This window comes from Muntiacus reevesi, chromosome 2 (genome assembly GCF_963930625.1).
Source record: "Muntiacus reevesi chromosome 2, mMunRee1.1, whole genome shotgun sequence".
In the NCBI taxonomy this organism is placed as follows: Eukaryota; Metazoa; Chordata; class Mammalia; order Artiodactyla; family Cervidae; genus Muntiacus; species Muntiacus reevesi.
The window spans coordinates 178,568,890-178,576,760 of NC_089250.1; positions in this window are offsets into that span (position 1 = coordinate 178,568,890).

Consider the following 7,871-nt stretch of genomic DNA (forward strand, 5'->3'; position numbering starts at 1 on the left):
CTTCACAAGCTGGCCTCAGTCTCCTTGCCCCAACAACGCTTTCCTATTTAAGAAGCTAAGTATCTTCTCAGTCAGTCTGTTTCATTTTCTCCACAGCTTTTACCATCACCCAGTATTTTCTCGTTTGTGCATCTTCCCCTCCAAACTCCCAAGGACAATAGGACCGTGAGTGTCTTAGCTACGATTCCTCAGCCCCTTCACAATGCATGGCATGTAGTAATACTTGTTGGATGAGAGCAGTGAGCAATAAGCTCACAAAAGGAGTTGGCCCTCCATCAGAGGAGGTTATTCAAATTGAGCCAAGATTGGACTTTCTACAGGGCAGTATGGAATGACCTTTCTTACAAGTGTGCAGTGAATATCCATCTAAGTATACAGGATGGGCTGGACTACATGATACAAAGAGAAAACTGGATGCAGACAACTAACAGACTCTTCTTGAGAAGAGAACAGCTGGGAATAATTCTGGTGGGAACAACTAATTTAGACATATCAACTTGGATGGGATGGTGTAGACAACTTGGAGAATTCTGTGAGGAGAGAGCCAAGGAGAGAGAAGAGGAACTTTGAGTGAGAACTGAGCAAGAATTGAGTCTTGGTGACACCGGCATTAGGGTCCAAGAGAATGAGGGCTGCTCTGCGTGGCAGTGAAGAAGGAAGAACTGAACTGTGGTGTTGGAGAAGACTCTGAGAGTCTCTTGGACTGCAAGGAGATCAAACCAGTCCATCCTAAAGAAAATCAACCCTGAATATTCACTGGAAGGACAGATGCTGAAACTGAAGCCAAAATACTTGGGCCACCTGAGGCAAAGAGCCAACCCATTAGAAAAGACCTGAATGCTGGGAAAGATTGAAGGCAAAAGGAGAAGGGGGTGGCAGAGGATGAGATGGTTAGATCGCATCACTGACTCAATGAACATGAATTTGAGCAACTCCAGGAGACAGTGAAGAATAAGGAAGCCTGTTGTGGTGCAGTCCGTGGGGTCGCGAGGAATCAGACACAACCTAGAGACTGAACACACACACACACACACATGTATAACTGAGTCATTTTGCTGTACATCTGAAACTAACACAACATTGTGAATTGTATGACAATAAAAGAAACTTTAATGAAGTAACATTAACAGTAAGGGAGACAGCGAGCCCTCTTTTGCAAGTGGGGAAATCATCCCAGGCACCACTTGCCAAAGTTCTCACAGCCGTTAAGCCTCAGAGCCGGGAATTGGCCTAGGTCTGACTCCTAAGTCATGTTTTCCTTCACTAAGCTTTGCAGCCCATACTCTGTAACAAAGTCAGATTAGGAAACATCAAGTCTCCTAACACACCAAGGCACCTAACGCATGGGGGAGATAATGGAAAACAGGAAAGCGCACATTTTAGGCAATGGAAATAGCAGAGGCCACTTCTGAAACACTCCAGGTTGCCACCTCATTGCTGCATCTCGCTGTTAACTGAACCCACCAGCTCAGTTTGTGAGACCGTCTGGATGTGCACAAGAGGCTGGTTTGGTACACGGGGATGAAATGCTTTTGCTTCTGGGGAAACCCGAGGCAGGGCCTCATTCTAGGACTGTTGCCATGGGAACCACGCATCCTTCTGCCACGTCCCAGAAGGTATGGCCGTAAGGCACCTGGGAAGTACTGGGTTTAAGATGGTCACCACTTTCCTTCAAATTAACTGTCAATGGGGATTCCCTGGCAGGCCAGGGGTTAGGACTCCGCAATTTCACTGCTGTGGGTTCAATCCCTGGCGGAGGAACTAGGATCCTGAAAGTTGTGTGGTGCAGCCAAAAAAGAAAGAAAGAAAACAAAAATAGAGTGGAAGGCCAGTATCAGATGGCATAAGGAGATAAAGCTCAACTTCCGATCAGAGTCCTCCCCTCTCCCCAAAGCAGTTTGAAAGGCACAGATGTGGCCATGCCACCTCATCTGGGGACATTCTGCAAAGCCACTTGCAAAGTCAATGCTCCTGGTTTCACAAACTTCTCTCCTCACAGCTCAAACGCGCTTCCTTCCCCTCCCCATGGCTATTTGTAGCACCAGGAGCGCTGGCCACCCCATCATCCTTTGCCAGTAGGATGAGAACACCAAGCTGGAGGCTTTGAATTAGGCACCGAAGTCAAAGTCAGTACCTTTCTTCACCCAGTGTCTAAGTTTGAGATCCAGAGAAAGCCAAACTGGTTACTTAGGCAAACATCATCCATTTGGGGGGCTGATACCCCTCCCCTAACCTTAGGCCATCACTGCTGCTTTCCACATAGTACGAGACCCCTTCCCTGGATGTCAGGTGGCAAAAGCCCACCCAAGGGACCCTCCTGGGCCATTTTTAATTAATGTCACTGAGTTACTTTCTTTGATTGGGGCATTACAGGCCACTCAGTTTTTTCTATCATTTCCTAGATCTAGTCAAGCTTTGCCACTGAGCATCTTTCGTGAACCCAGAACCGTTTTAAATTAAGATATGTCTCATCACCCCAAGCTTGGCTTCTGCAAGTACAATTTTTCTGATTCTAAATTAACGCATGTTCACAGCTTCAGAAAATGAAATACTTCAGAAGCACAAAAAGCATTAACTCCCAATAACCCCACTCCTCCCCCAAAATTAACCTTTAAAAACCCATACCACCACCCTCTACGCATCCTAGCCGCTCTGCATGAGCCCCAGGGTGCTGATCACAGGAGGGGAGCTGATTACAGACACAGTTAGAGACACGTTCATTTCTTCACTTCGTCTGTACTGGGGACATCTTTTGATGTGTTCAGATCTACATCATGAACAGCTGCTTCTTCAAACAAATTGGGATTTAAGTGAAAACCATGCATTTGGTTGGAGTGAGTGAGGTTTATTCTCCAGGAAGGACTGAGCAAACCTTGGCTCCAAGGTCAGCAAACGGGCACTTCTTCCCTGGATGGGGCTGGAGTGGGGCCCCTGGGGGAGGGACATTCTCCAGTTCCAGGGACCACCCCACCTCCGAATTCACTCCAGGCTGGAGGCAGGGAGCCATACAGCCAGGCTTCCCTCCGGGGCCCACCCTGACCAAGATGGGAGGCATGTGTCACAGCAAGAAGGAGGCAGGTGACCAGGCTTCTTCCCATGACCCACCTCCAAGGCTGCAGAAGGCTTTGTTCCTCAGGTGAAAACTTCCCAGGGGTATTTCCAGGAGAGGAACACTAGAATACAGGTCTGCAAGCTACTGTGTGGTTGATGCAGCCCCAGGCACCCTGCCACCCCCTACCACCCGAGCTCTGCAGGGTGAGCAGCCCCCAACAGTCACCACCCCCTCCCACCACTTCTGAAAACAAGCCAAGAGCCACTCGGCACAGCGTCTGCCAACCAAGGCTGAAGTTCGACAGAGAAAGGCCCCGCCTGGGCCTCCTGGGAGCCACTCCTCGGGGCAAACCACTGGCGTGGCAGAGGGCAAAACGCAGCAGCCTCTCCAGGGGCCCCCAAACTGCCTCTAGGGTCCGGGTGCCCTCACGCCCAGAGACAACCCTCCAGTCGCCCATCACTCACCTGGTAGGGAGCCGCAGTCTCCAGCCTGCTGGTCGGCCTTAAATGCCCTCAGCAGGCGGCACAAGTTTGGGGGGCGTTTGGTCCCACCCCACGGCTGGTTCCTGACCAATGCTGGCGGCTCTTGGAATCACGTGAGGTATTTTGCACCGCCCAGTCGCCAGGGCCCCGCCCCAGGAGCTGACTGAGCTGGTCAAGGAGGGAGGTTTGCATCTCCAGGTGATTCTCACGTCCCAACGACCTACAGGTGGGAGGGAGCCTCAGAGGCGCCCCGTATTCAGGTGCTACAGCCTTGAAGACCCTCAGACGGCCGATCAAGAGGCGAGGGGCAGGGACATCTCCCTCCAGGAAAGGGTTTGCATTCTGGGTGTTTGAGGCTTCTAGGATCTGGCTAGATTTAGTGGCCTCATCCTGCAATTGGAGGATTAGGTTTAAAGCTGCTGTTGAATAGTTAACGAATGTTTCTTCCCAAGGCAGGCAAGAAGATTGGGAGGTGGTGAGAATGGGTCTGCTTCATACTGAAATGGAAATAGGAACACAATTTTATGTATTTCTTCAACAAATATTTATTGAGTCCCCACTTGGAAGAAAATGGCAACCCACTCCAGTAGTCTTGCCTGGAAAATACCATGGACAGAGGAACCTGGCGAGCTACAGTCTATGGGGTCACAAAGAGTCCGAAACGACTGAGTGACTAAATAACTGTGTGCCAGGCCTGGCTTGCAGCAGTGAACAAGATGACCTGGTCCCCAACCTTCCAGCAGGAGCAGAGATGGGCGCTCCCAGTAGAGTGGGAATAGGACAGCAATTGGGGTAGGGGCAGTCAGGGAGGGCTTCCTGGAAGAGGTGATGCTTGAGCCAAGTCTTCAGGAAAAGAAGTTAGTGGGTAAAAAAACTATGAAAAAAATCCTCCAGGCAGAGGGAAGCGCATTGAACAAGGCACTGAGGCAAAAAAAAACTGGTCATGGTTCCCTTGGGAACAGAGGTCATTTGGGATTGCTAGAAGGACACTTGGGTTGGGTGCCAGGGCAAAGATGGCCTGGTGTACAGGGGAGGGGCAGAGGGAGCTGTCCTCTCTGGTCCAGGCAAGAGGGGGTTGCACTGTCTGTTGTTTATTCTCTTTTAAGTTGTGTCTGATTATTTTGCAACCCCATGGACTGTAGACCCCCAGGCTCCTCTGTCCATAGAACTGTCCAGGCAAGAATACTGAAGTGGGTTGCCATGCCCTCCTCCAGGAGATCTTCCCAACCCAGAGATCAAATACATGTCTCCTGCATTGGCAGGCAGGTTATTCACCACTGAGCCACCAGGGAAACCCTTGTACTGTCTGTACGGGATTTAAAATCAATGATAAAATCAATTGCGTCTGTTTGCTTTTTGAGCCAGGAATTCCAGTGTCCATGGACTGTGCCTACCTTGTTACTCACTCTCTGAAGGTGTTTGGATTTCATCCCGAGAGCAGCCCCTGAAGGCCCCAGCAGGGCTGCATTCTTTGACTGATTTTTACTTTTTTTTTTTTTTAATTATGAAAAGTTCCAAATTTGTAAATGTGGAGAGAAGGGTACAAATGGATCCTCAGGGACACCCAGGCCCTATAATCACCAATGCCATCTTCTTTCCTCTCCCCCAACCTTTTTTATTATGTATTTATTGATTTTGGTTGGTGTGTTTTAAAGGAAATCATCAGACATCATATCATTTCACCTGTAAATATTCAGAATGAATCTCTGAATCTCTGACAGACAGACTTAAGAGCTAAAACCAGAATATCATGATCGTACCTACCAAAAGCAACCATCATTCTTCAAGGGTCAGTTTATAACATTTAGGCTAGCCTTGGGGGCGAGGAGTAAGAGGAGGACTATTAATCCAGGAGGGGCTGGAAAGAGGAGGTGTTTGGCCTCAGGACCCCGGGGTTTCGGCAGGGGAGGGAAGGCAAGGTTCCAAGTGGGTGAAGCGGGGAATTCAGGTTTGGACCCACACACCCAGGTTCCTGGAGAACCGTGAGGTACGGTGCAGGCAAAGCCAGTCGGCTCAGAGCTAGGATGGGACTTGGTGAGCCGTCAGAGGCAGTGGTGGCTGACAGTGACAGAGATGTCAGTTAAAATTGTGGTTTCCACTGCTGTATTCAAAATATTCAAAATGGACAATGGACAAGGACCTACTGTATAGCACATGGAACTCTACCCAGTATTATGTGCCAGCCTGGATGGGAGGGGAATTTGGGAGAGAATGGATGCATGTATAAGCATGGCTGAATTGCTTCACTGTTCACCTGAAACTACCACAATGTTGTTAACTGGCTATGCCCCAATACAAAATAAAAAAGTTTAAAGTTTGAAAAAAAAAACAACAACTGTGGTTTCAAACCGAGGTGACTGGTGAGGGATGGTGTCAGAAAAGAAGGGTTTGGGATGACTTAGAGGAGGCCTGACCACCCACGGGATCTAAGGATCCAAGGCCTCCCTGTTCTGCCCAAGGCATTTGAGACAACCCACCTCTGTCCACCTGCACGTGGACCCAGGCCTGATGGTGACCTTCTCACTTCATCACAGCCATCCCCGCCTTGGCCTGTGCCCCTCCAGGCTTTTACATACACACAGAGCTGACAGATCCTTTAAATATTTAAGTCAAGTTACATCACACTGCTCAAACATTCCAGTGCTCCCCAGCATCCCTCCAATTGCCTGTGAGGCCCTTCAGGCTCTGTCTCGCCCTTCCCCATCCTTCTGGTTTCACTGCCTCTGCGCTCTGCTCCAGACACCCTGGCCTCCTCCTGGCCCTGCAAACACATCAGGACCGCGCCAGCCTCAGGGCCTTTGTGCCTGCTGTTCCCTGGGCCTCCCTCACTTCCTTCAGGTCTCAGCTTTCAGAGACCACTCCTGGTCACCCTATCTAAAATCAAGTTCAGTCCAGTTCAGTCACTCAGGCATGTCTGACTCTTTGCAACTCCATGGACTGCAGCAAGCCAAGCCTCCCTGTCCATCACCAACTCCCGGAGTTTACTCAAACTCATGTCCATTGAGTCAGTGACGCCATTCAACCATCTCATCCTCTGTCGTCCCCTTTTCCTCCCGCCTTCAATCTTTCCAAGCATCAGGGTCTTTTCAAATGAGTCAGTTCTTCACATCAGGTGGCCAAAGTATTGGAGTTTCAGCTTCAGCATCCGTTCTTCCAATGAATATTCAGGACTGATTTCCTTTAGGATGGACTGGTTGGATCTCCTTGTAGTCCAAGGGACACTGAAGAGTCTTCTCCAACGCCACAATTCAAAAGCATCAATTTTTCAGCGTTCAGCTTTCTTTATAGTTCAACTCTCACATCATACATGACTACTGGAAAAACCATAACTTTGACTAGACGGGCCTCTGTTGGCTAAGTAATGCCTCTGCTTTATAATATGCTGTCTAGGTTGGTCATAGATTTTCTTCCAAGGATCACGTGTCTTTTAATTTCATGGCTGCAGTCACCATCCACAGTGATTTTGGATCCCCCCAAAATAAGCTCTGTCACTGTTTCCACTGTTTCCCCATCTATTTGCCATGAAGTGATGGGACCGGATGCTGTGATCTTAGTTTTCTGCATGAGCCTCCTCACTAACCCTGTATCCATATCAGACTTATTTCATCCTGTGGGTCTCCCGGGTAGCACTTGCTAACATCTGAAATACTATATGTTCCCTTACTTATTTTCCATCCCTACCCCTGAAACGGAACAAAAGTTCTATGAGGGCAGGAGTGTTGTTTGTTTGCTCATCCCCACGGCCAGGAAGCGCCATTGCTGGTTGTATCTGCTGAATGCCTAAGCGGGCGTGCTGGCTTCAGAGCCAGGCTCTCCGCCTGCCCCGTGGTGCTCTGGGTGCCCCCCTCCATCACCCGGAATGTACCCTGGTGTACCATGGGGCGTGCTCAGTATCCTTCCCCAGCCAAGCGTTGAGCCAGCGTCCTTTGAATAAATCTCATTGCCTTATCACACAGAGCCCACAGTCGCCACCCAGAGGGTTGGAAAAGCATCAGGCAGATCCTGATGTCCTCCAGTGGAGGCCGCTCCATCCTCTCCGACTCCTATTGCCCCAATCGTGGGGAAGGGCCACACCATCCACCAAGACGGGGGGCCTGACCTCAGCCTCCCCTTCCACCCCCTTCCTCCACAGCCCCACCCTCCACTGAGGCCCGCTCTTAGACCCTCCCGACCTCTGCTCGGGGCTGACCCCCAGGGGCCAGCTGCCCCCTGGTCTGGAAGCAGGTTCCTACAACACCTTCCCAGCAAACTCCTACCTGGATGGGTTTGTTGACCTGTTGGTTTAACCTGCCTTGATGCTGCTAATGGAGGGATTACCAATCCCATTTCACAGAGCA